Raw genomic sequence first — 26,401 nt, forward strand, 5'->3', positions numbered from 1 at the left:
AAGATGTTTTATGACTTATTGGGATACATTTATATATAGAAAAAAACTGTATAGGTAAATTGTGCAAAAACAGTGCTACTGAGAAATAATGGGCAGAAATTGCATTTGTGAAAACAGCAGTTTATTGTTTCTTATTGTTTCTTTATAGATATCCCTCAACTGGTGCATTCTGAGCTGATGTTGGGCGAGTACCTTAGTAGACCCAGATTTTCTGTTATAGACGTTTCTTACCTGTCATAAATGTTCCACCAGTAATCCCATCAATAAGGTACGGCCATTTTGGAAAATTCCCTGCACTGCCCACTCTATTGATGACCACTGTTGCAAATTAAGTAATTTGCACTCTAGAATAGTTTAATAATGTCACCCAATGTGAATACATTCCTCAGCATTGTTAAATGAATCATGAACAGGCTTTTAGTGACAGAGCAAATACTTGTAGACAGACATATCATGGATACGTAACCTGAGATTACCAGTATATGGTCCCACTTTCATGTAAACCAGTCAGCAACTGATTGTGAAAAGCAGGATGCCATAAACAATTTAGGAGCTCTCCATTGAAATGGACAGCAGTTTGACTAGTGCTTCCAGTGTCAACAGTGTTTGCAATGAATGTAATGTAAACATTTTAATTCATTTAGGGTTTCACTGGCACATTTTGCTCAGATATAAAATTGTGGATACAATCTGACAAAATCTGGAGTATCATTACAAAAAAAAACCAACAACTTTGGTAATGAGAAATTTGAGATTACACCCACATGTTCTACCAAACTGGAAAAAGTGCCATTTCTAAAAACAGGTTCTGAAGAAACTGCACAATTGTTTCCCCCTAAAAGTGGTTCTCTTTCCTGTGTGACATTTATAGAAATGTTGAATGGCTTTTATCTATTTGTTACATTTTATGCATTTAAAGGCTTATTGCAACTGTCCAAAACATACTGGTAGTTTAATTGGCTGCTAAAAAAATGTGTGTATGTGGTAAGGAACTGTAAGCTACAATGGGACAAGGACTGATATAAATGATTACACAATCTATGTAAAGTGCTGTTTAATACAGTGGAGATATATAATTAAAGGATAATAATATCTGCGTGTACCATTCCTATACTGACATTAACTATGTGCCTTTCTTGAGGCTCACAAATATAGCATTTGTGGTAAATATATTGTAAATGTGGTGATTGTTAAGCCACAACTACAACACTTTTAGATAAAGTATTTGAAAAAAGATGCACCAGTAACAAATGAGGAAAAAAAGGTGCATGTTCAATTATAAATGTTGTATGCAGCACTTTTTGCAGTTGTTTTATGAAGCTTAAGCTTAAATAAAGGACTCCCATTGTAATTGGAATGGTATAGAAGCAGTTCACATCCTGTTCACATAGAAATCCTAAGCACTGTACACTATGGACCTCATTTAGAGTCGGACGCAAAGTCCGTTTAAGCCGCATTCAACAAAAAAAACACTATCACGCATGTGCAGAAAGCCCCAAATCCGCCTGCATCATGGATGCAATTAACACTTGCGACTCACTACGAGAGAATGGGAGGAACGCGGAATTGTGAAGGTGTGACCATGTAAATAAATCCTAGTCGCAGTGAGGCGCAGACACAACACACGTCAAAACAGGGCTAAAGCTGTGCGGCAGGAATTAGGTGGCGCAAGCAGTTAATTGCAGGAACTGCTCGCAGCTCGATAGGGTATTAAGAGTGGGACGGAACTGGGGTTGCTTGCCACTCGTAATACCCTACCAAGCTGCGGCACACTCCCACTCCTACACTTCTTAAACGGACTTTGCGTCCGACTCTAAATGAGGTCCTATATGGACAAAAGTATTTGGCCACAACTGTTAATTATTGAATTGAGGTGTTTCAATCAGACCCGTTGCCAGAGGTGTATAAAATCAAACACTCAGCCATACAGTCTCCATTTGCAAACATTTATGATACAAAATGGGTCGTTCTGAAGAGCTCAGTGTCTTCAAGCGTGGTGATACGATAGAATGCCACTTTGCAATAAGTTTGTGAAATTTCATCTCTGCTGGATATTCCACAGAGAACTGTGATATTATTAGAAAGTGGAAGCATTTAGGAACAACAGCAACTCAGCCATGAAGCAGAAGATCATGTAAAATCACAGAGCGGGACTGTGCCCCAGTGCAAAAAGCAAGGACTACAAAGACATGGTTTGATGAGTTCGGTGTGGAAGAACTTGACTGGCCCGCACAGAGCCCTGACCTCAACCCCATCAAACACCTTTGGGATGAACTGGAACAGAGATTGTGAGCCAGGCCTTCTTGTCCAACAAATTCCCACCGACACACTTCAACATCTTGTGGAAAGCCTTCCAAGAAGAGTGGTAGCTATTATCGCTTCAAAAGGGGGACCAACTCCATATTAAAGTATATGTATTTGAATACAATGTCATTACAGTCCCTGTTGGTGTAATGGTCAAGCGTCCAAATACTTTTGTCCATATAGTGTATATTTAGGGATGTAAAAAAAAAATGAATCCATATTTTTTTATTAATGATTGTACTGTTGTTCTTTTATGTTATATTTTTTTTTTCTAATGTGTTCTGTTCCTTTTAGTGTACAGACACTTGTGCGTATACTGTAGTCTGTTCTTCCTGTCTACATATGGCAAGTACTTTGTTGGGAGAGCGTACTTACGGCCAGATTCAAATGAAAACATATCTTGTGATCTGCTTGGAGTTGAATATGGTCGGAACTACGCTCAAGTTCCGTCTCTTTTTTATAACACAAGTTGTGTGCTGGTTGCGTCCAAACACAAAGCAGGACCTCCGCTGTTAGGCTGGTCCTACACAAAGCCTTAAGCTATCGACACACAAGCCAATCCTTCTGTTTGGCACAAGTGCTGGGCAAGAGGACTAATGTCTTAATTGGCACCAAATGTAAATGGCAAAAAATAATAATAGTAATAGTGGCGGGCAATTGGCTAGTACTACCAGTATATGATGACTATTTCTGTAGGAGCAGGAGCCTTTCCAACTCTTCCCTTGATTTTGTTGTATATTGATTTATGGTGTCCCTACAGCCTATAGCACCTAAAAACATTTTTTGTTTTTGTGCCCTGGCATGTATTTGGTGCTCAGTTAAATTAAAAATGGTGTCCAGGGAAAGGCGGAGTTCTTTAAATATGAGGACATGTGATTAATTATTGTTTGCTTTTTTTATTAAACATTAACCATGCATTTGTGACATTTTCCCTGGTGTTTGATCACTGAAATTAGAAGAATCTTAAATCTGAAATGTGCTTGTTTCATTCCTGTGTAACTTATAGTATACAGCTGGCTGCAAATATTGTATTCTCCTATGTCGGTCATGATTAAGGTCACAGGATGAGTTAATAGGAGTTTAAATTTGCTGAGGCACCATTCCCCATGGAGTCCTAGTATGAGAGATGTTCATTTAGAATACTCCTCAGGAGGCAAATCTTCAACATAGTCATCACATTTCTTAAAAACATCCAAGATAGTAAAGTACTTTTACAAGCCACCAAATAAATACTTCTGATTTTCCTGAACAGTTTATTCACTTTCTGAGAAACACAGTATCAACCATGTTTATAATAACTACATCCACATAATAAATATTGTGTTGACCAATACCTAGAAAATAAGATAGTTGTCCCTACAGAATGCCAAATATATGATCAAGCATTCCAATGCTTTCAAATGACTATAGGTGCCCATACACACTGCAGTATCAGGCAATTGGTTGGTATCAAGAGGATCATTATAAAAAATGGTGGAAAATGTGATTTCAAGATGGCCATTGTAGGCCACATTGTTTTAGAAAGACTCTAAAGCTAAAATACAAATAATATTAATGATAAAAGTCACCTTAAACAGGGAAATTTTATTAAAAAAAATTCGGCCTGTAGGAATTTTTGTCTGAGTGGCCCCCTTAGATCAGCCATATTTGGCTAGTTAACACTATTAACAAGCTGAATATGTTGGTGGCTGTAACTTCAGAATGCTGCGGCCCCAGGACTTCCATGTGCGGTCCTTGGGGCTCAGCACCAGCCTGCAGAGGTATGCCCTATGCCCCAATAGGAAAATCCACCCAGATCTTGTGACATTCACAAATACACAAATGTTTCCAATCTATGAGCTCTATATATAGTAGTGCTCATAACAGTGTATGTATACATATATATATATATATATATATACACATATATATATACACACACACACACACACAAATAATCCTAATGCTCCTTGTTTGGTGCAGTGCGACACCGTATGCAATATTTAGATATTATATATAATCAGAAGTGACAGAGGATTTCTGCGCAGGGACTCGGGGAGGAAGCAGTGCAACAGGCTTCACCTTGACTACTCATTTAGTCAAAATTCCCAACGGACACACTATAAATGGTGTGTCAATGAAAAAAATCCTTTCCTCGTGATGGAAGTTTTACATTAAATTGTTACAGCTCTGACAAGTCCCTGTAACTTTCACAATTAGAATTGTAAATGTTGTTAGTACCTGTTTTATATAAAGTTACTTGTATTTTAGGTTTAATAGTATTATTCGCAAAAATAAATGTTCTATATTTAAAACTCCATGTAAAAGAAACTTATTCATCCTTGGTAAAGTGACAAGAACAATGGACCTGACTTAGAGACACACTGAATGCACACTACATATCGCCTTGGTTTTGAACCAATGCATTTAGATAGTTCACCCTGGACATTCCAAGATGTATGACTACTATCCACCCTTAGGAGACACCGATTTACTCCTAAAATCTTGTACAGTTTATAGTAATTTGCGAGATGAGGGTATTGCCTATATTCTTATATTACATGTAGCACAGCTTTTTCTTGTGTTCCAATAACCAATGACAATTAGTGGAAATCTATGCCTTGTCCATTTACTGCATTGTAAATAACATCTCTTGGTTTACATTAGTTCTATAAGCAATAGTTCCTACAATCTAGACCAGTGGTGGTTAACATGATATCTTTCAGATACCTCACAAAGGGGTCTATTTATGACCCTTCGGTTTTTTCTGTAGAAACTTTTCAATCCTCATCGCATAGATGCGGATTGAAAAGTTTCTCATATGTATTAAAAATCAACACAGGAACAGCCGTTCCGAAAAACGGCTGCTCCTGTGAAGTGTTTCACTTACCTTTCACTGGATTCTTCTCTTTTCCTTCCTGTGCGGTGCTGATCGTCCCTCTTTCAATCCCTGTGAACATGCGCCGACCGGTAAACTCGGGCATACGCACAGAAATCCCTGTCTGAAGGAACCTGAGGCATGTGACATGGAGGGATCATGTGATCCCTCCACACATGCGCTGTGCAGCTCAGCTCTTCGGAGCAGAGCTGTTTTCAGTGAAATGCTTCACTTATGTTAATGTACACCAGCTTCAGATTAACATGTAAAAAAAGAGAAATACTTCACCTGCCACACTTTCATACATAGCGTTACTGAGCACTCCCCATACATTGTTATGGGGAGTGCTCAGAAAAACGCTAATGGGTGCAAAGCAGCAGATATCTCCGATATGCTAGATTAATACATAAGGATTTTACCGGTAAAGAACGTTTTCGGGGATTTACAAGGGGGAAAAAGTTTAATAAATAGACCCCAAAATCCTTAACAGGAGGCACACATTATGTTTGCAAAGAAGGATCTCATATTATAAGAACAGAGCACCAGAATGAAGTATTTATGTATATTTCTATCCTATCTTATATTAGCATACTACATAGTTTTAGGAACAGCAGGTAATTGCTGTTTTTGTTTTGGTTGCTGCAGTGTTGCATACCTTAGGATGTCAGCCTGGGTGTGATCACATGAACTTCACTCACCTGCAGCTTACTCTGACATCTGCCCTGATTGGTTACTGTTGCTTTAATTCTTGTCAGGTTCACAAAACCAATGACTTATAGCGTTCACATGCTTGTTTCCCCAGCAGTTATACTCAATTCTGATTCATAGTGCAACCTTGAATTTGCACTTTTCCTTTGCACTGTGTGTTGCTCTCCAGAGCCATCTCCACACAAACTGCCAAGCTGTTATACTGGTGGAAGTTGGTATTACATCCTATTGCAACTCAGTACAACTATATACTAAACTTGCATCCTGCATCCCTGTTGCCAGAGATCACTGCTCTTCATCCCACTACCAAGTGTTCTGTGGTGTCCACCTACCTGAATTAAGTTATCATTACTCAACCAAGGACAACCAATTACCGGTGAACATATCTGGTTCCATGGGAACGGGGTTGCTAAAGGTGAAGCTCTCGTCTACAACAGGTTCTGATAACTTAACTAGTAGGGTGATTCATGATACATAGACTTTGCAAATGCAGTATGTTCCCATTGTGATGTCAGAGCCACTTGGGAAAGGACAAAAGGGTTAAAATTGTACTGGTCATGATTGGGACCATAAGAAACTGTCCTAACAGCGTACTCCAAGCAATCTATTTTATGACATATTTTATTAATAAAAAGAATTGCTAAAATACACATTTATCTACTAGGAAAGAGCTTTCAAATTTAACTAACAACATATTTTTTTTAAAAACTAAGTTTACCAGTTTGCTTTTCAGTTTTTTTTTAGATTAGAGTTAGTATCCCATGTAAAGAATTTCCATATTTTTAAAGGATTTTAGAGTAACATTTGTATGCAATGCTAAAGAAGTCCAGCTAAAAAATGTTTAAAAATCAGTCTGTGGGCCTCCAGGTTTGCAGACGCATTCTACTCACTACCAGAAGGGGCACTTGTAACCCAGTTGTCTACTTTCTGGACTTCCCTCTGCTCCAAGGGACAAGTTTGTGTCATCGGTGCCACACCACCACCACTGTGCAACAACACGATATGCGTCACTCAGCAGCGTTGGATGGGGTCATGATGATGTCATACATATCAAATCACGTCATCAAGGCCTCGCCCGATTAGGAACAAAGTGAGATCCGTAGACAAACCAAGTAGACAAGTATGACTCTGACGCTCTATTCACCAGCCATACAATGCAATCACTGATTGCAGAAAGAAGCCTGGGGTAACAGAAATTATCTGTGCTACTTTCTATAATCATTGCATAAGCAGCGCAATGACTGTCACTATGATTGAAGTATGGGCATGGGAGGGTGAATTGCTACTCCATGAAAAATGACAAACATTATTTGGATCACTGCTGTCACACAACAAAGTTATGACCAACAATTATGTTACAAATATAAAATTGATAACATATGCAATATCATAAATGATAATAGTACACAACCATAATATATCATTTAAAGTGATGTGCTACTGAACAAATATAAATACACATATTTTACTACATAAATATTTGTGTCTTTTGTTTGATACAATGTTATTATTAACCTTTTGTGCAGGGCTTTACAGATATTGTTTAATCACTTACATCTGTCCCAGTAGAGATTACAGTCTCAATTCTCAAACACACACACCAGGGTCAGTTTTGTCCAAACCCATTTAACTTACCAGTATGTTTTTGGACTGTGGAAGAAAACTGGAGCACCCGAACCCACAAGAACACAGTGCAACATACAGACTCCACGTAGATGGTGCCCTAGGTAGAATTGAACCCATAGCTCCAGTGCTGTGAGGCGAGCCATGCCGACTATATGGGTCACCTGACTACCAGTAAGGATGATGACATTTTTTCTATCACAAAAACGTCTGTAGGGACGATGTGTCGATGATCATGTCCATAAGGTATTTTAGGTTTTAAAATTAGCAGTGGAAATTTGCCATATTTAAAGAACACTTACTTTATGTTTAGGAAAGCCGACCTTTACCCTTATTTGTATGAATTAGATTTTTGATAAGAAACCTGGTGCTACATTTACTAAACTGCTTGATTGAAAAAGTGGAGATATTGCCTATAGCAACCAATCAAATTCTAGCTGTCATTTATTTAGTACATTCTACAAAATAACAGCTACAATCTGATTGGTTGCTATAGGCAACATCTCCACTTTTTCAAACCTGCAGTTTAGTAAATATATACCCCCTAATCTATTTAATAGGGAATAAAGTATTTCTACTGCTGGTAGTACAACTCCTTTGCATCTCTACTGGTGAATATATAAAGTGAGGTATACATATGCAGATTTGTTATTTTAGGATGGAGAGTTATTTATTAATATTGCAGAAAGATGTAAGTCTGCAACCAATGAGATGTTTGCTTCCATTGTCTAACCAGCACATGACAGGTTAACGCTTATTGTTAATGTTAGTAAATAACACTCAAGGGGGGAAATCAATTGGCCGCGTTACTGTAAAAAGTAACGCGGCCTGCGCACTATTACCTTTATTACGGTAATACTCCGCTTAAATACCGTTATTACAGTAGTTTCAACGCTGGCTTTTTGCTCGCAGCTCCCTGAGCTACGGGCAGAAAGCTGGGTTAAATTTACCGTGATAACGGTAATAGAGTTATCGCAGCGCTACTTCGGGGGTAATTGAATTCCCCCCCACAGTAATGCACCAGCTACTATCTTTTACTATCCACCTTTTTATTAGGATGAGCTCTCTGATCAAGGTGATTATTGACGTAAATGGTAATGTCATAATGGAAGTTTTGTGATGTCAATGATCATTCATTTAATAATCTTTGAAATATTGTGATGTCATCTGTGCATCATTAATGATGTCATGTGATTTTATGAACTATGTCATCGGGGAATCCTTGTTGTGTGTGAGACCAGTTAAGCTTGCGCACAGCATAAATTTGTGGGGGATTTAAGCTTTTGACAGAACATTAACTGTTTTTAACAAAGTTTATTAAATATTAAAGTACATATTTATATATACAATGTAATCTATCTGCCAAATATTTTCAGTGAAGGCCAGCCTAGGGCATACCTCTCAACTGCCCTGATTCCAGGGTCGTAAAAGGGGTGAGGCTTACAACAGTGGGCAGAGTTTCACCCCAAAGTGGGTATATCTGGCCGGGCAGGAGTGAGTGGTTATCACTATATTAATACTAGTTTTCTGTAGCAATCCTGTACAATAAATAGATTAATAAAAGTGCTGGTGTCTTTATATGTCTTTCGTATGAAATTTTGATACTGCAAGCAGCAGAGTACTCCTGTCACTGCTGAACACTAAAATGGTAACGGCATCTTGATGTTAAAATGTTAATGTCATAAATTCCTGCCTTTTGATTGGCTGTTTTCGCTCTCCATAATTATTCTTGGCAGTCAGCTAACTTACCAGTTTGTCTCAGAAAATGGAGCACCAAAAATAAATCGATGTGAACACAGGTAATATACACAAACCTCACACAGACAGCACATTGGTCAAAATTGAACCAAAGATCCCTGTGCTGTGTGAGGCAGCAATGCAAATTAACACTGTGCCACAAAGAAACACACTTTTGCCACCAATAAAGTATTTGTTTTGCTATGGAATAAAACGTTTTGCATCCCATGGAAGTATTGCTACCAGTGTTAGTATGCATTATTTGTCCCAATGGCAATTTACACTGTATTGTCCAAATTCCAGTATTACTTCCAGTGGCAGTACAGATATTATTGCCTCCAAAGACAGTATTTTTCTGAATATTTTTCTATGTAAGCAGTAGTCGTAGTGGGAGTGTACACAATGGTATGCCATACTGCCACTTCTCCTAGTGCCTTCATTGTAAATCTATTACATTCCATTAATTTACATTTCATTACATTTTCCATATCGCCACAAATTTCTATTCCACCATTTCTAGATTTCTACTTCAACTTCTTTATGTAAGCATATAGAGAAATGTTGCCTGTTGTCACCAAACACAGTATTACCCTGATGGCATTATTACTTCCAGCGCCAATACACATAGTATTGTTCACCATTCCTGTATACACAGTATTGCTTGATGGTATTGCTTCACACGCATGGGCCAGAGGCCAGCACCTGCAATCGGTGCTAATAAAGTTATTGTGCCTACACTTTGCTCTGCTCTGTATTGTTATTATGGTAAGTTCAATATGTCTGCTATGTAACTATAAGATCATACTAGCCAACATTGGCATCAAGCTGTCTGGGAGGGGGCTCCGTAATGGGGACGTGGCCATGATATTCATGTCATTAGGCCCCACCCCTGTCAAATGCTGCCAATTTCGGCCTATTGCAGCAGGGAGCGGGGCCAGGATGACATGTTTAGCCCGGTCCCACCCACCACCAACTGGGCAGGATCTGGGCGGTTGCCCTGTCTCTCGAGAGTTCGGGAGAGCTCCCAAAAATTCGGTAATCTCCTGGACATTCCAGGAGAGTTGGCAACTATGTTATAAGTTATATATTTATATAAAATAAGCATTTTCCTAGTACTGGACGTATGGTAGAAAAAGGTAGGACTAGAGTGCAGTTTTCCTTGGACCCCCCTTGTTTAGGTGGTGTACAGTGTAGCTCTGTCATCAAAAGCAACATTACATGATCCTAGGAAAACTATTTAAAATAAAAGGTCAATATATGTGTCAGTCCTCACATAAAATCTATGGGTTTTTTCACACTCTTTTTTTTTATTGAAGAATAGTTCAAGAGGAAAATAACAATAGACGTACAAAGCATAAAAACATCCAGCAAGCTGATATATCTAGGCATGGAAAGAAAAATCAGTAGTATTGTGTCTTTCCAGTGAAACTACAGTAAAATATGAGAACATGAAAATTACAGAAAAGACATTGTAGATACAGGCAAAGAGAGTAATTAAACTGCTTGTCTAAAGAAAATGAGAATATATAATAAAAGAAAATGAAACAATAATAAATAATATAAACGACTGCGTTTCTTAGTGTCTCTTTTCCGAGTCCAATGCGAATAAGTGCACTGCAGGATGGAGGGGGGGCAGGAAGGGAAAGGAGAACAGGGAGTCTAAGGAGGAGAAATTGAAATGAGAAGAGATCAGCCATGTAGGAGAAAAGATATGTTAGTACATTATTCAATTTGTCAGAGTACATACAAGCAACTTCATCATACTAGTTTGTACAGTAACATCTAACAAGTTGAGGTATAAACCCCATTCTCTATGGAATTTTTCCACACCTCTTTCTATATCGGGGAGGGTGTGGAAAAGCCCTAGTGCTATCAGCACGGGCTGGTTATACCTGAGGGTGGGGAGGTGCATTTCTGTTTTGCGGACCCGATCTACCTAGAGAATCTTGTCCCATGCTGACTGGCCGGGGGCTTGTTTCGTATCATGGCAAGGGGCCCCCACACTTCAGGTGTCCCTACTATAGTGCCACCGGCACAGCTTGGCAAAGCTTAGTGCTGGTAATAGCAAAATCATCGGGATGCTTTTTGTCTCCCCGATTTTGCTAGTACCAGCCTAAACTGGCAACACAAGGGTTGGTTAAGTTGGTTTGGGGGAAAGAGGGGGCAATACAACCTTGTACACATTTTACATGTGGACTTTTTGAATGTGTAGACATTACGTATGAGGACATTTTAACAGTCGACATTATGAACATGTGGACATAACAATGTCGACATTATGGTGTAGATATTATGAATGTCGACATTTCGACTACATCCCATTTGGCACTAGTGACAATAACCGTTAAGACGGGGTACATTACATGATACTACGCCGGGTCCGTTGCATTGCCACTTTAAATATGCAAGTTGTGGCTCAAAGTGACGTAATTTTAAAGGGTCGGGCTCTCCTCACATCGGAACTGTGCTGTGTCTGTGTATACGTAAGTCTGTGTTTTTCACATGTTGGTATGTTATGATTCAGATTATTTATGTCGCTGTAAACACTGTCGGTGTGTACAGCATTGTTAATACGTACTACATAAAACAAAGGGGCCTGCAGATCTTTGTTATGCAGATGTCAAAACTGGCGTTAATGAAATTGATAACCTTGTTGCAATATTAATTGATTTTCCGACAATTCCATAGATTATGTAAAAGATCTGGTCGCTGTGATTCGCATTTACCAGTCTCCCCCTAAACCACATACCGGTGTTGAGACTGGGATATGTAGACCCTATTAATTATTAAAGCTGAACCTCTTGGAGCTGAGAAAAAGTTAGAAATTTCCATATGGATTGAAAGTGTTGTAGCAGAGAATCTGGATTGGTTAGGTTAGGGACATCCTTGTGCCACGAACCTCACGTATTAGCCCAGACCATTGCTGTATTGGTATGAATTTCCTTACTCCATATGGCTCTCCCGGAGTTACTGAAGCATTGGTACTTTGTGTTTATCGTTCTGTACTATTTAACCCTGTATGGTCTACTGTTTGTACTATGTACGGCGCTGCGGAAACCTTCTGGCACCCAACAAATAAATGATAATAATAATAATAATAATAATAATATGAAGAAGGTCTGTGTATAAATTTGTATTTTATATGTATTAGTCTTCAGAAAATAAATCAGAGAATCCAGGGCATCTGGAGATGTAATGACATACTTGCAGGGCCTGATTAAGGGTTCTGGCCACCCTAGGCTGATACACCCATCGCGCCCCAACACCCCAAAACATTAAAGGAAAATTCAGGTGTATTTTTGCAGCAAACAAATTAGGACAGTTTCTCTTTCCTGTTCATGCTGTTCTTTTTTGCTTGTTCGTGCTGCTTTATTGTCGTTTATCTGTCTTCTGGAAAGTTGTGGTCCTGTTTTGAAAATGTGCAAACATTACAAACCCTCAATGATTAGGCTCTTTAGAGAGCATCCTCATGAACGCCACACAATGCAGAGATCATAACCCCCACAAGCCAAATAGATGTATACTATATATTGTATGTATAGTGATCAAAATAGCCATGATAGAGTGTTTTGAATGAGAGACCACGAGAAGCATATCATCCACAATGAGTGTTGCAGCTCCTCAGACAGATAACCAGAAAATCCGGATTGGCTTTCAGAGCCACATACAGTGGTTCCAAGACCACTGTGAACAATAGTGGGGAGAGCAGGCCCCCTTGCCTCGTGCCCCTCTCTACTATAAATGGAGATGGCATAGATCCATTAGCAAATACTTGTATGTTTGGAGAAGGGTTTGCAAAACTTTGACATAACCTATTCAGAAACCGAACCTTCAGAGGGTCTCGAACATATGATCCCAAGTAAGATGGTCAAAAGCCTTTTCAGCATCAAGAGACAGTAATAAAGTAGGATCATCTGTACCAGAAACCTCCAGAGCCTGGATGACAGTGAAATATCTCCTGACATTAGTGACAGAGAGCCTCCCCCAAATACAGCCCGTTGGATCTCTGGCTATGAAGGTAGGTAGCAAAATCTTTAACCTGTCTGCCATGTTTTTGGTGATTAGCTTATATCAATATATAAGAGAGATATTGGGTGATAAGAGGACTTTTATGCTTACACTATAGTGGATAGTTAATTATTAGAAATAATCGTATTAAAGAATGCTACCAAAGTGTCAGTGTTTGAAGAATTTTATAGAACTCCTCTGTAAACCTGTCAGGGCCTGGGTCCTTAAAGGACTTCAGATTTTAATAACTTTAAAGAACTTAAGCTTCAGTAATGAGTGACATGAGAATGTCTATGTGTTATAGCAGTGGTTCCCAAACTTTTGCAGTTCGCGGCACCCTTAGAGTCTCCAAATTTTTTCAAGGCACCCCTCCAAAATAATTATTGAGCAGTCCTGTTTTAGAAGTAGTTGGGTCAAAAATTGTAATAAGTATTTAAGTCAGGACAGAAATACTTATTTAGTTGTATGCAAAAATGCCCCCTCTGCATCCAAACACTCTGCCCTCAGGCACTCTGCCCCCTCTGCATCCAGACACACTGCCCCCTCTGCATCCAGACACACTGCCCTCTCTCACACTGCCCCCTCTGTCACGCTGTCCCCCCTCCTCTGCTCTGTCACGCTGTCCCCCCTCCTCTGCCCTCTCTCACAATGTCCCCTCCTCTGCCCTCTCACACGCTGTCCCCTCCTCTGCCCTCTCACGCTGTGTCCCCCTCCACTGCCCCTCTCACGCTGTGTCCCCCTCCACTGCCCCTCTCACGCTGTGTCCCCCTCCTCTGCCCCGCTGTGCCTCTCCTCTGCCCCACTGTGCCCCTCCTCTGCTCTCTGTCCCCCTTCTCTGCCCTGCTGTCCCCATCCTCTGCTCTCTGTCCCCATCCTCTGCCCCTCTGTCCCCCTCCTCTGCTCTCTGTCCCCCTCCTCTGCCCTGCTGTCACCATCCTCTGCTCTCTGTCCCCTTCCTCTGCCCCGCTGTCACCATCCTCTGCTCTCCTCCTCTGTCCCGCTGTCACCAACCTCTGTCCCGCTGTCACCATCCTCTGCTCTCCTCCTCTGCCCCGCTGTCACCATCCTCTGTCCCCCTCCTCTGTCCCGCTGTCACCACCCTCTGCTCTCCTCCTCGGTCCCGCTGTCACCAACCTCTGTCCCGCTGTCACCATCCTCTGCTCTCCTCCTCTGTCCCGCTGTCACCATCCTCTGTCCCCCTCCTCTGTCCCACTGTCACCATCCTCTGCTCTCCTCCTCTGTCCCGCTGTCACCATCCTCTGTCCCCCTCCTCTGTCCCGCTGTCACCATCCTCTGCTCTCCTCCTCTGTCCCGCTGTCACCATCCTGTCACCAACCTCTGTCCCGCTGTCACCATCCTCTGCTCTCCTCCTGTCCCGCTGTCACCATCCTGTCACAAACCTCTGTCCCGCTGTCACCATCCTCTGTCCCCCTCCTCTGCCACGTTCCCTCTCACTGTGCCCCGCGCCAGGCGCTAGCCATAAAAAAAAACAAAACACAGAAACTTACCAATCCGTCGGGCGCCAGGACCCAGCAACCTCCTCTCTCCTGCAGCTTGTTACTGACGTCGATATTTAGTGACAGCTGCAGGAGAGAGGAGGCTGCTGGGTCCCGGCGCCCGGCGGATTGGTAAGTTTCTGTGTTTTGTTTTTTTTTATGTCTGGCCCGCGGCACCCCAGTGACAGCGCTGCGGCACCCCTGGGAGCCGCGGCGCACAGTTTGGGAACCGCCGTGTTATAGTATAATTGTAGATAAAGTGATCAAAATCCAAAAGGTTGCAATTTATCGAATCTGGGTTGTACAAATTTTCATAAAAGTCCTGCAAAATGTCAATAATATCATTGCCCTTATATGTCAACTCCCTTCCAGGCCTGGCGTTCCCATTAGGCAACGTTAAGCAGCTGCCTAGGGCGCCGGGCTCTGGTGGGCGCCACAGAAGTTAAGTGCCTTTAGTAATGCTGTGCGGCGACCACTGTGCATACCTTCCACATCCGCCACAGAGCTTCAGATAGATCCACAGGGAGGGGGGAGGGGCTATTGATCGCCGCCCTTCCTCCAGCAGCCGATGGGGTGCACCATCCCTCCATCTCCTCCCCTCCACTCCCCTTCCCCTCACTGACTGTCGGGCGTGACATCATCATCACGTCCCGACAGTGTCAGTGAGGAGCCCGGCAAAGAGGTGCATCTTCATAGAGACAAGTTTCTGGTAAGGAAAGAGAGGGGAGAGGGGCGTTGGTATGCTACGGGGGGGGGGGGGGACATTGAGACTCGGGGGGATGGGGCATTGCGAACCAGGGGGGGAGCAGTGTGCTGAGGGGAGGGACATTGAGATCCGGGGGGGGAGAGGGCAGTATGCTGGTGAAGTAACATTGTGATTCAGGGGGGGGGGATCGGTGTGCTGTGGGGGGGCATTGAGATGGGTGGGGGGCAGTGTGCTGGTTAGGAGACAATGTGATTCAGTGGGGGTAATGTGATGCAGTGGGGGACATTGTGATCCAGAGGGGCAGTGGTGTTATGCAGGGGGAGCAGTGGTTTTATGCAGAGGGGGGCAGTGGTGGGATGCAGAGGGGGGGCAGTGGTGTTATGCAGGGGGTGCAGTGATGTGATGCAGAGGGGGGTGCAATGGTGTGATGCAGAGGGGGGGGCAGTGGTGTGATGTAGAGGGGGGCAGTGGTGTGATGCAGAGGGGGGGCAGTGCTGTGATGCAGAGGGGGCAGTGGTGTGATGCAGAGGGGGGGCAGTGCTGTGATGCAGAGGGGGGGCAGTGCTGTGATGCAGAGGGGGGCAGTGCTGTGATGCAGAGGGCAGTGGTGTGATGCAGTGGGGGGGAGGCAGTGGTGTGTTGCAGATGAGGGGGGGCAGTGGTTTGATGCATATTGTGTCAAGTTGTTTGTTCCGAAATCTAACACCTGGATACCTCCCCTCTAGAAATCCTGTGTCTGCAGTGGAGTCTGGACAGTGTTCTGTATCAAACATCACTGCATCCGGACCACTGGAGGAGGTAAGGCTTACCTATTTTATAAACACAAAAGCACAAAGTCAAGCATGTGAGGGTCTGTGAAGTGGGTATTTGGTGTGTTCGCAGGGGGAGGGGGGTATTTTAAAATTTTGACTAGGGCGCCGAGAACACCAGCACCGGCCCTGCTCCCCTCACTAATCCATCAGGGACATAATAGTGGCGTTTTGTTTACTGACAATCAATAAACTTGAGAACAATCTGACAGATTTATTACCAAATTTGCAAAATGCAAATTCTCCTGAAACCTCCTGTTTATTCCCTTATTGTTGTACCACATTATCAAAATTTCTTGCTGTGATAGAAAGCTCTATTCTCGGGTGAAGGTCTCATTTTAAATTTCTTGAAAGCAGCTGTAAATTCCTGTTGGGCCACTGAGTATGCTTCTATTTGGTTCTTCCTATACTGTTTAATGAAGGCTTTAGCAGTTTGCCAGAAAAGCAACAGGTCATCTAAATTTTGTTCATTATTAAGTGCATAAGCATCCCGCGATGCTTCCAACATATTCCCAAATGTCATTGAGTTAGAAAGGCTGGCAGGAAACCACCATTTCCTATATCCACCATATTGGCTTCAAGTGCCAATAAAGCATGGTCAGATAATCCTATAGGTTCAATAACAGTGTCTGATACCTTAACCACAAGGGAAGGGGACACCAAAAAATAATTAATCCTAGACAGTGCATTGTGTGCTGCTCAAAGGCAGGTGTATTTGAGGGATGTATTTGAGGGATAAAAACACTATTCATCATCATCATCAGTAAGTTCACGATTATGAATGATGACTTCAAGTCTTCAATTTGCCTCCACATGATAAATCCATAGATGTGCTTTAAATGTATCATCATGTATACCTTTTTTTCATTTCGCAATATATTTTATACCTACATTTTTCATGCAAATGCATCCATTGCTAAGTGACCTTGGAGCCCTAGACAACTGTCGTAGGTTGCCTAGTGATAGTGACAGGCCTGGATGGCTCGCTAAATACGTACTTCTCAGGCATAGTGGATTAGGCCACAGAAAAGAAGGCAAGTCAAACAAACCGGTAGTGGCAGTGCAATATCAGCAGGCAAATGCAAGGTATGGGGCAAAGGTTGGGGCTGGTGGAGTATAAAGACTAAGGTTCATACAGACTCTATACACTAGAAAATAGTAGAACAACAATTATTCAGGTGAGAGCAACTACATTAACAATCTTTTACACAATATGCACAATTCCAGATCATGTTACAGAGTTTTGTTATGGATGCCCCTGGTAGTTCACGAGTAACCCTGCAGACACATAGCTAGATGAGGCGCATATACAATGGGTGCATGCGCGTCTAACAAGCCGTCAAACAGATAAGATCATAACAGCTCATCTCTTGATGAGAGGCCTCAAGATTCTGAATTACGTTTTTCATGATATTGCTTATGGAATAGTCGTTCCTCGTAGGTGTCTGGTTAGCACCAAACACCTCTCCTCAGGTCCATACACTTTTTAATTTACTAAGAATTGAAGACTTTTACGAAAACTTCTAGGGTCTACCCTGCTACCCACTCCCCCCGTTTTAGTTCAAACACTTTTCTGTCGCTTCAGAATGCTTCCTTCTCTGCTACAAGCTTTACCTATTGAGGTCCTTTAGTATTTACTGGTAAGTTTTGTGATTTAGGCCATGCACCATTTTGTAGCCATTCTTTACACAATCCAGTTGAGTTATGTCCTTCTGGAGATATGGCCTCTAGAACTGAGTATTCAAGGTGTGGTTTCACCAATGACATATATATTGTCATCATCATCGCTCTTTTAGTGATAATTCCTCATCCTGGGCAACTTAGTATTTGTATTTATTTATTATCCTTTATATAAAGCTCTACATATTATGCAGCACTTTATAAAGTATACTTAATCATCCACATCAGTCCATGCTCGACTGGAGCTTACAATCTAAATTCTCTACCACACACAGATACAATGTATGGTTACTTTTTTCAGAAACCAATTAGCCTACCAGTATATTTTTGGAATGTGGGAGGAAACTGGAGCACGTCCTAGCAACAGGACGCTCTCTTCAGGGATCTGTCGGCGGTCAGATGTGATGACCGGAACTCATCCCTTCTCCTATCAGGGGCCATTTCCCCCTATATTAGGATCCTCCTTTCAATCCCTCATTGTCAGAGTATTGGTTCACCAGTCTCCAGTGTTCCTAAATCCTACTCCCTGTTTCTGCATTTTTCTATTCTGATTCTGACCTACGGCTTGCTCCTTGACTTCTCCTTTGCCCTTGAGATTTGGTACCTTTTTTCCCGCTAGTTCCTGACCTCGGCTTTTCTGACCATTCTTCTGGATTCCCCTTTGTACTTCGTCTTGACCATCCTGTGTACTTCCCATTGTACTGGTGACTACCTGGGAAAACCACGACCTGCGTACCTCACGCAGATGAGCCCATACCTCCTTGCGGGGGTCCCTGGTGAAAAACGGGGGGTGCGTTAGACTTTGCGACTCTCAGTCTAGTTGCGTTAATACCAGTCAGTGGCTATCTCTATATCACGAACGTGACAGTATACTCTGGCCATGAGTACTCAGGATTAACCGTCTGCCCGGGATCTTCTCCTACACCTGTCCCAACGAGTGGATCAGCAGGAAGCGAACCAGGCTCAGCTCTTGCAATGTCTTCAAAGCGTAGCTTCCTGTTTGGAGAACTTGCAAATTTCGTTGCCAGCTCCCCCTGCCGCACCCGCCAGGATGGTTACCACCTCTGCTGCTACCGCCTCCACCAGTGCTGTCAGCACCAGGAACTTACGCATACCTCCTCCAGAGAAATTCGACGGCGAAACAAATGCAGTGGATTTCTCAATCAATGTGCCATACAGTTCGAATTGACACCAGAGAACTTTTCCTTGGACAGAACCAAGGTGGCATACATTATCCCTCTCCTTTCAGGCCAAGCCCTAGCCTGGGCATCCCCGTTATGGGAGCGAGACGACTCTGTGCTTCAAAACTCAAAAATGACTTTTATCAAACATTTTCGCAGGGTTTTTGACGAACCTGGGTCAGTGTCATCCGCTGCTTCCGGACTCCTAGGCCTGCGTTAAGGAACACTCTCAGCTGGTCAATATGCTGTGGAATTTCGAACCCTGGCATCAGAACTCCGTTGGAACGACGAGACCCTATCTGCTACCTTCTGGCAAGGTTTGAATGACCGCATAAAAGATAATCTGGCATCTCGAGATCTCCCTACCTTATCTCCTTATGTATTAAGATGGATATCCGCCATCGTGAACGCACAGAGGAACGTGATCGAGGCCGTCGGTCCTTCCCTCGCCTGGCCCCTCAATTTCTGTCTCCTGTGCCCCCTACAGTAAAACCTATGTATATAGGCCGGTCGCATCTTTCTTCTGAAGAACGTGACAGACGTATGAAGAATCGTTTATGCCTTTATTGTGGGGAGCCTGGACATCTTCTTTCCACTTGTACCAAAAGGCCAGGAAACGCTCTCTCCTAGGTGATAGAAGGGAGGTCAGCCTAGGATTCCAGTCCCTTTCTCCCTGTCCTAAAAAATAATCTGAGTGTCTTATGCCGGTTACCATTCTTTCTCCTGATGGGCTGCAACCACTGTTTGCCTTTGTGGACTTGGAGTCCGTCGGGAACTTCATATCCTCCAGTTTAGTCTCTAAGCTTCATCTTCGGACCACTCGTTTGTCACAGCCTTTGGCACTGACTGCAGTAGATGGAAACCGAGTCTCCAATGGCGCCATCACCTGTATTACAGTCTCTATTCGGCTGTTGGTAGGAGCTCTCCACTCTGAATGGATAAATTCCTTGGTATTCTCGCAATCTGTCAACCCGATTATTTTGGGTCTACTTTCGTTAATTACACACTCTCCACAATTTGATTGGCATCATGCAAATGTGGTTTCCTGGGGTCCATCATGCCGGGCTCGTTGTTTGACACCAGTAGTTCCTGGTAATTTCCTGTCAAGTGAGCTCTCCTCAGGTAATTCTCCCAAAGCCTATTCAGACTTTCTGGATGTCTTCAGTAAGGTTGCTGCAGAGCGATTACCTCCTCATCATCCTTGGGATTGCTCCATTGATCTGATCCCAAGTAAGACCATACCTAGGGGTATGGTCTTTCCATTATCCTTACCAGAAACCCAAGCTACGTCAGAATATGTTTCTGAGAATCTCAAAAGAGGTTTTATCCGAAAATCCTCTTCCTCTGCGGGCGCAGGTTTCTTTTTTCTGAAAAAGAAGTATGGGTCGCTTAGGCCATGCATCGATTACCGCAAACTTAATGCCATAACAGTGAAAAATCGTTATCCACTTCCGCTTATTCCCGAATTATTCGACCGCATTCGCGGGGCACAAATCTTCTTCAAGCTGGATCTTAGGGGTGCCTTTAACCTAATCAGGAATTGTCAAGGAGATAAATGGAAGATCGCCTTCAACACCGGGGACGGTCACTTTGAGTATCTTGTAATGCCCTTTGGGCTTTGTAATGTCCCTGCGGTCTTCCAAGAATTCGTTAATGAAATATTTCGGGATCTCTTATAATTCTCCGTGGCTGTCTATTTAGACGATATTTTAATCTTCTCGCAAGACCTCTATTCTCATCGTGTACAGGTTAAAGAAGTGCTTCTTCATCTTCGAAACAACCATCTCTCTATTGCAAGTTTAAGAAATGTCTTTTTGAAGTGTCTCAAGTACCCTTTCTAGGATTCCTGGTTTCCGGAGCTGGTCTCGATTGTCCCCAACCCACTGGGTTAAAGGCCACCCACCAATTTATCGGATTTACAAACTACTATCGTCAATTTATCAAGAACTTTTCCACCCTCATTTATCCCATTACGTCTCTTACTCATAAGGGTGGTCAAATTAAAACCAGGCCTGCCGATGCAGTCCTTGCATTCAAATCTCTCAAAGAAGCCTTCTTTTGAGCACCTGTTCTAAGACAACTTGATCAATCCAAAGCCTTCTTCCTGGATGTGAATGCCTCTCTGGTAGAAATAGGAGCTATCCTCTCCCAGACGAGCTCCTCTGGTTCTCTCCTGCCCTGCGGGTTCCTCTCTACAAACATTTCCTCTAACAAATCCAATTATGGCATTGGTAATGCAGTCACAATGTACATGGATCATAAAAACCTTACCTCCAATCTGCCCAATGTTTAAACCATAGATAAGCTCGCTGGTCACTATTCTTCAGCAGATTTAAGCTAAACTTGACCTTTCGGCGTGGCTCCAGGAATTTCAGAGCTGACGCTCTCTCTCAATCATTCGATCCCTCTGATGCAAATTCTGTTACAACCACTGCGTCCCGTTGCTGGGCAATGGAACGCTCTCTTCATGGCTCGATATGCTCTGACCACCGGAACTCATCCCTCCTCCTATCAGGGGCCATTTCCCAATATATTAGGATCCTCCTTTCACTCTCTCATTGCCAGAGTATTGGTTCACCAGTCTCCAGTGTTCCTGTATCCTACTCCCTGTTCCTGCATATTTCTATTCTGATTCTGACCTTCGGCTTGCTCCTTGAGTTCTCCTTTGTCCTTGAGATTTGGTACCTTTTTGTCCGCTAGTTCCTGACCTCGGCTTTTCTGACCATTCTTCTGGATTCCCCTTTGTACTTTGCCTCGGCCATCTTGTGTAATTCCCATTGCACTGGTGACTACCTGGGAGAAACGCGACCTTCGCACCTCACTCAGCTGAGCCCATACCTCCTTGCGAGGATCCCTGGTGAAAACCGGGGGTGCGTTACACTCGGCCCCTCAGTCTAGTTGCGTATATACCAGTCAGTGGCTATCTCTATATCACGAACGTGACACCCAGGATCATGATGGAAGACACAGATGATAATTTTGGTAATTTCATAAGGCCTAAAGTAGTTAGGACTTAATTTGGCTAAAGAAGGGTTCATTATTTGATATATCTGTTTCATAACCAGACTATTTCATATTTAGGAAGACTAAGATGACACTTATTAGCAAAGTATTTTTGCTTTGTTATGGAAGATTGTAGATTTTGTACCTGTAAATGTCTAAGGATGATGGTGTGAAGAAAACGTTGATGAATTAACACATAGCACCTTAAACTATTATACGGTTTCAAAGATTAGTTGGTTTGCTCCAAAATGTTGATACAAACTGAGTTCCTGTGTCTGAACAGTATTTACAGGTATTCAATGATATTTGATTATGTATTGGATAAAAAGAGAAGTTAATTCCCTATTCAAGGGTAATAGATATAATGGTACAAAACAACAGACTTTACTAGAGCAATACAATCACCCAGATCACAGTGTATCCCTTTGAAGGGGTAACTGAACAATAAAATCCACTAATAAATTAGTCCATGGTTTGTAAGAATAGATAGACACTATAGTCATAATTCCGAACATGGGAAGTGTCCATCTCTGGACACATCCTCGACCCTTTGATAGGGGCACATTAGGAGAATATTAATATCAGAGTGAGAAGTGGTCACACCCGCAGGGGGCATGCCTTGTTCTATTGAAGTACTAGGCTACGCCAACCTCCTTTCCTTCACCCTCAAATTGATGCACGCACTGGAATATCCCTTCATAAATAACTATATTTGTAGGCTTTAGAATGCTAGACTGAGCCCGTTTTACAATAGCTTAAACCTTGGTAGAATCAATATGTAAATGACACTTCACTGACTTTAAACATACATTTCTCTAGCTTAGTCAATAGCCAACTTACTTAATCTATATAGTCTCAGAAAACATTATTAGCAAAGTCCTGAAAGATGGACAGAGCCAAGTGATATTAGTGGCATAGGATATTTATTGTTAATAATTGTGTTGCATTATTAAAAACATCAGAGGAAGCCTGATAATATATTCACAAATGGAAGCAATTTGTACAGGATATATAATTAATGTTATATTAAATGCATTTTAATGCATTTTTCTAACAAACAGAACTCTACTTCATGATATTCCTCAATGATATTATTATTATTGTTTATTTGTAGGGCACCACAACATTTTGCAGCACCATACAGTGGGGACTTACACATTATGCATCATGCATAAAACATAGTTAAACATGAAGAAAAAACTGAACTAACAAAATAATTTCCATACATAAAGCATAATACAGTGCATACAAAAAATAAAATACAAAAGACAGATTTTTTGATTTGATGGGAAAAGACAAGAAAACAGGAGAAACAAGTGCCTTGCTACTAGAGTTTACAAACTAATCAATAACAGGGTATAATCAAAGCCAAATCCTAATTTCAAGAAAAGACAGTAAATTGATAAAATAAAAAGATATTATTTCTAACATGAATCCTACCAACAAGAGTCAAATCAGGGGGTAAATTATCAAGCTGCGAGTTTCCAGTGGGTTTGACAAGTGGAGAAGTTGCCTATAGCAACTAATCAGATTCTAGTTATTATTTATTTAGTGCATTCTACAAAATGATACCTAGAATCTGATTGGTTGCTATAAGCAACATCTCCACTTTTACATTTACCCCCAGAAGTTTGTATGTTTTCCACATGTTTGCTTGGGTTTCCTTCGGGTGCTCCGGTTTCCTCCCACACTCCAAAAACATACTGATAGGTTAATTGGCTGCTGTTAAGTTGACCTTAGTCTCTCTCGGTCTGTCTGTGTGTATGTTAGGGAATTTAGACTGAAAGCTCCAATGGGGCAGTGACTCGTAAGATCGTCTATGGTACTTGGTTCCACATAGCCTTCACATTATAGACCCTGGCACCTCTCGAATATGTTGGCGCTGCTGCGGACTTGAGGTTACTCAGTCTAACATTTGATGACACTGCCCGAAACTGCTCCCTTTCTGGGACTCCTCCCATCGCTTAATCTTCAACATCACTCGGGTTTCTCTCCCTCCCTCTCTTACTACTCCCTCGCTCAATTCCCAAGATTCCGAAACACACCCAGTAACTCATTACACATATTCTTAGTGCCGTCAGATGCCAAATTGCCCTCCTCTGGAAAAACCCAGACCCGCCTCCTCTTCCATCTATCATTAATTGCATATGGCCAGTTTATCATATGGAATATATTACCAGCATCATCCACCACACCCCTGTCCAATTCAATAGTGTCTGGAGCCCCTGGACTGAATACTACAGTTTCCCCCCTGGCTTACTAAGGCCTCTCACACCTTTCTATCTCTCTTGGTCATGTTTTAATCATCAGCCTCCTTTTCATTTATTATTTCTCTTTCTGACTAGTGACCCCCCCCCCCCCTTCCCTGCCTCTCCTACCTTTTCTCCTTTCCTCTCTCTATACTTCAATTACTTGCATGCTGTTTTGGATTTGATGTTATTGATGTCCTTTGGAGATTAATTCTTGTTCTGACAATTTTGTTATGTATCCTTCCCCTCCTCTGTTTCCTCCCCTATAAAGACTAATAAAGTGTTTATTAAAAAAAAAGAATACATATTATAATACCTGTAATCATTTTTATATAAACTAATTGTATATATTTTTAATGTAAGTATGTGTATTCCATTTGACTATTTTTTCAACTTGCTTCATAGAATCTCATGGTTTCCATCCTGACATCCCCATTGGCTAATAAATGGACAGTCCAGTAATTGTACTTGTTCTTCCAATTTTGATAGTAATTGTTATTGTATGTGTAAACTTTATTCTCCCCGTGGGTCAGTGCCATTACATGGACTCTAATATATCCAAGCTTTGCTTCAGGGTACGCCAGTTCATGAAACATGGCCTGAAAATACTAGAGTCCTATATAGTTACAATTCTGCAAACTAGGAATTCAATCGTGAAGCACTAAACAAAATATATATCTGGTATTAAATATAAGCACATATGAGGAGTATTGGGATTTTCTTTTCTGTAAAATGCTGCAATGTGCTCCAAACAAGTCTTTTTTGGCTGAGTCCCTAAATAACAAACACATGCACTGTGGACCTAATTACCAACTTTAGGGGAGTACGCAGCAGAAAGTTTCTCAAAACACACATTTACAATGCTATAATATTCATGGCCAGGTTTTCAATTGTCTGCCAATATACTGGATTGAGAATTCTGGAAAGTGCAAAACACAACTGTAATAATTGTAGCAAAATATGTTTCAAAATATTATTTTACTATATTTTTTTATTGTCACAAGTTAATATATTATAATGCACTAAATAATTTGTTGCATGAGTGGCAAACTTATTAAATACTTGATTTATTAACTATATATATATATATATATATATATATATATATATTTTTTTTTTAAAGAAACAAATAGAGCCAATGTAATATTGCCAGGTTCCATATACTACAGTATTCTAAAATATAAACTGTGCACAACTGATAGATTAATCAGGGCTTATCTGTATAAAATCCTCAATTATCCCTCTTCAGTCTGCATGAGTGATATCAATTAAACTCAAATCCAATGTGGAAAGGAAAATAAACCTGAGGAAAAACAATAACAAGGCACAACAAGTGTCCACACATATGTGGAATAGTCTAAAAAAAACATTTATTACACCAATGATTAAAAGCCCTTACAATAAAATGAAGGTAATATCGCTTATCTGGTCCATAAACGGATGCTGAAGACAGTCTCCCTGTTGAACACCACACCGGTCCAGACTGAAAGTAAGGTCATAGGAAGTTCGAGAGTTCTATACACAGAATGGATATAGTGTGTGAGAGACCACCCTGGATGTTTCGTTACACAACTTTTTCAGGGGTGTCTCCTGATGAAGTTGTGTAAGGAAAAGTGTAGGGTGAGAATGCAAAGCTGTGGGTCTGAAGTGCAAATGTTTTTATCTTATTTGACGCAACTATTATTGTGCAATTACAGACATGGATTCGGTTTGAATGAACAGTATTATAGGAGAAAAAGTAAAAGTTCTAATTAAGGATCTGGTTTTAAAGTGATATCAGTAAAGGACTTTAATGTGACATTTTTCACTTTTTCTGCCATTTCCATCTGGGTGAGATGAAAAACAAAATAAAACCAGAAAATAAACGCTGCCTGTCTGGCTCTATCTGACAATCCCTAAGTGTGGATGGAGCTAAGGTCCAGCTCACAAACAAACAGCAGATGGCCAGTTTAGTTCACTTACAAACAAATTGCAGCTTGCAGTCTGACTGGCAGATCAGAAGATCCAAAATGGGCCTAATGAATGGAGGCCCTACCTCTC

The 26,401-nt window shown here is 41.6% G+C and overlaps 1 long non-coding RNA gene across 2 annotated transcripts in view; it reads left to right on the forward strand.

The window, feature by feature from the left end:
- Positions 1-26,401, forward strand: part of LOC142158976 (uncharacterized) — a 37,695-nt gene that overhangs the window by 227 nt on the left and 11,067 nt on the right. The window contains exon 2 of one of the 2 annotated variants that reach the window (XR_012692889.1): positions 149-268. This is a non-coding gene — a long non-coding RNA (uncharacterized LOC142158976). Of the gene's footprint in view, positions 1-148; positions 3,229-26,401 lie in introns of those variants that run through there. The other variant, XR_012692888.1, reaches the window with a different exon arrangement.

The sequence above is a fragment of the Mixophyes fleayi genome, chromosome 5 (assembly GCF_038048845.1).
Source record: "Mixophyes fleayi isolate aMixFle1 chromosome 5, aMixFle1.hap1, whole genome shotgun sequence".
Lineage (NCBI taxonomy): Eukaryota > Metazoa > Chordata > Amphibia > Anura > Limnodynastidae > Mixophyes > Mixophyes fleayi.